At 34.4% G+C, this 3,433-nt stretch overlaps 1 long non-coding RNA gene across 1 annotated transcript; it reads left to right on the top strand.

Moving 5' to 3' along the window:
- The first annotated feature begins 443 nt into the window (after positions 1-443).
- Positions 444-3,217, top strand: LOC138879361 (uncharacterized). The gene is made up of 2 exons (XR_011402683.1): positions 444-574; positions 2,941-3,217. It is a non-coding gene; the product is annotated as an uncharacterized lncRNA (long non-coding RNA).
- Positions 3,218-3,433: the final 216 nt, after the last annotated feature.

Raw genomic sequence — 3,433 nt, 5'->3', positions numbered from 1 at the left:
AAGTACTGGTAAATACCCAAAAAAGAAAAAATAAGATCGTCTGTGCATAAAAAGGGAAAATATTTTGATAGTCTGTACGAGCAGCCTGTACGAGCAGCCTTTTTGATATTTTCTTTATAGGTCACAAATAATTCAGTATATTTAAATATTAAAGTGCAACAATTTTAAGTACTATTTATTGGTCTTCAATATTTACAAATACTTCCGATATTTAAAATACTAGTGATATTTCAAAAAACTTATATAAATAAACGGCCGGATTTACTGTTTGTTTTTTCTAATTGGTATACATAAATTATACATATATTATATATTTATCAGTTATTACGCAAAATCTAATCCTGGCTTAGTGGAATAAATTCTAAGGGGGAAAAGTGCCAAAGACATGCCATTTCATCAATTATTCCAGACTTAAAAAGGTACCTGGCCCCGGGATCGGGGGGGGGGGGTGGCGGCTTGTGGATAATTTCATTACTCCTATTTGATAAAGGTAAGAACACCTAAATGAAGTAAGAAGTGCGAATTGGATCCTCATTCACGAACCTCGAGGGTATTTTTACGCGTTAGGATTGAGGTAAGTCTTCTTGATCCGGATTTAATTATATTTTGTGATTCAATCTTTATTTTTAACATTAAATTAGTGATTTGAATGAGAGAAAGTGAGAAATTTTGTATAAACTTAAAAAATATATAAAATGAGAATTTGAAGGCCGATTTGATGTCGGAATTTGATAATTTTGGTATAGTTAGTCTCGTATCTGAATGGGTGTTCGAATTTTGTAATTTTGTCGGATTCCGAGGTGTGGGCTCGGGGCTAACTTTTTGGGTTGACTTTTTAGTTTTCTTTAAAAATCGAAACTTTATTATTCAGAATTGTTTCCTATAACTTTTATTTATGATATGAAGTTATTTGGCTAGATTTGAGTCGTCCGGAAATTGTTTCACACGAGAAGGTCATTTTAGTGCATTAGTTTAGTTTCTTTGAGGTAAGTATCTTGCCTAACTTTGTGTTGGGAACTACCCCTTGGAATTTGGGTTAATTGTGCTATTCGTGTTTTGTGAAAGCCGTGTACGCAAAGTGTCGAGTGGGTACACAACCTAATGTGGTATTTGACCGGTTTAGATTATCTAGACCCTTTCCATGCCTTTAATTGAATCGTCATATCATGTGATATCTCTCATTGTTAATCTACTCTTACATGCTCTAGTTGACGTTGTTAGCACTTGTTCTACCTCTTTGTTATTTTGCTCTTATATGCTTTAGTTGAAGTTATTGGCTTCCTTATTGTCTTGTTACCTTTCCTTGTTGAGTATTCCCATTCACGTTATTATTGTCGAAATTTTTGTACACATTGTGGTTGAGTCATAGGCTATTTGTTGTGGAAATATTGAAGTGTTCGTCCCTTCCGTGACTCCGTGCCTATTTGCTACTTGTCTTAACTGTTTTACTTGCACACCTTAGTTGTCACGTGCTTTACTTGTCCTGTTATTTTTGTAATATTTGTTGCATTCCTTTGGTTACTACGTGGTTCCTTATTTCTGTGCACTCGTACCCTTGGATTTTAGAAATTCTTGTAAATTGAGTTATTGGATTGTTATTGTTATTTGAAATTATTTGTGGATCGGGTTGCGCGCTGCAACGAGTAGAATGTTACGATAGAATCGGGCCGCACGCCGCAAGGAGTGGAATAAGGAAGGATTTGATATTGATATATGATGATACAGTGGGATCGGGTTACACGTCTCAACGGGTGGAATAATGGGGGATTTTGATATTGATATATGATGATACTGTGGGATCGGGTTGCGCGCCGCAACGGTTCGTATATGTGATACTTGATATTGCTTATTGATTATTATGGTGGAATGAGGGAGGATTATGATATTGATAAATGATGATATTGTGGGATCGGGTTGCCCCGCAACGGATTGTGTATGTTATACTTGCTGTTGTTGTTATGTTTTGTGTGAGTCATGTATCCTACATCAACTGTCGTATTACTTCAAGGTATTAATATGTGCTTCCGTGGTTACTTGGTGAATTGATTTTCAAGATGAATTTACTGCGCAGAGTCATTATCTCATACCATGTTGAGTTGTTGGTAACATAATAGTTTTAAATAAAAGAATTATTAACATGCTTACCTTATGTGACTCTTAATTTAAAACTCGACGTTTCGTTCGGTACTTTACTATTCTTAATAGTTGTCATATTACACTTTAATTGATGTCTCAACTTAAACTCCTTACCCTATTTGATGTTTTTACTTTACTAAAAATCGTTATTATGTTTTAATTTAGCAAATTTTATATTTAATTTAGTAGCTTATCCGATACTTTATTTTATTTGAAAAATGTTATTTTCTTCACTCAAATAATTTTTAAAATAAACTCATTTTCTCATTTGATTTCCTACTTTATTCAAGGTTGTTATTATGTCTTATCTTATACAAATAAATCTCTTGAACATTTTAATTAGCATTTGACATGGATACAATGTACATGGTGGCATGTGGGTTTTGCCGTGCGAAAGTGATTTAAAAAAATGTGGGCACGAGGTGCCATACATGTAAAATTTGAAAGTTGTGACTTATGGTTTGAGATTACGAAGAGTGGTACCTCCCTTAATTTTTGTTGTAAATTGTACATTATGAACGATTTGATTGATTGAGTTTTATCCGTTTATATATTACTTATTTACTTCTTGTTGCTATTCGCGCTTCTATTATTTTCACTGTTAAATTGTAAATTTTGATCCTTCTACTGTTGGTCTACAATGATGTTCTTTTCATTATTAGCTTTAAGTTATACCGTGTACAGATTTACATGTTTGATAGGTGTCTTGACCTGGCCTCGTCACTACTCTAGCGAGGTTAAGCTTGATACTTACTGGGTACCGTTGTGGTGTACTCATGCTACACTTCTGCACATTTTGTGCAGATTCAAGTACTTATGATCGAGTTGGTTTGAGACATATCTTTGCGCGGCGGGAGACTTCAAGGTATATCTGCTTGACATTCGCAGGCTCCAAAGTCACATTCTATTGTATTTTATTTCCATTGTTTCCTATTATCTCGGGACAGTGATGTATTGTTATTTCTTGTGACTCTTAGAAAAGCTTATGACTTGTACTACCGGTTTAGGGTTATATAACTGATGTTGGTACAACTATGTTGTTACAGATATTATTTAATGTATTCCAGTTAAGTTAGTTAAATTTCATTTATAATCAGCATGTGTTAGGCTTACCTAGTCTTAAAGACTAGGTACCATTACGACGTCCTAAGGTAAGAAATTGGGGTCATGACACCCTCGTTCAGAAACCTTGCCCCATTAACCGAATCCGACCCTATTACTTGTGACTAGGGGTGGCAAAATGGTTAAAAGAAAACAGTTAACCACCCATATTATCCACTAAAAAATGGGTTAAATA

This window comes from Nicotiana sylvestris, chromosome 1 (genome assembly GCF_000393655.2).
Source record: "Nicotiana sylvestris chromosome 1, ASM39365v2, whole genome shotgun sequence".
In the NCBI taxonomy this organism is placed as follows: Eukaryota; Viridiplantae; Streptophyta; class Magnoliopsida; order Solanales; family Solanaceae; genus Nicotiana; species Nicotiana sylvestris.
This window is presented reverse-complemented; position numbering and strand designations above follow the sequence as displayed.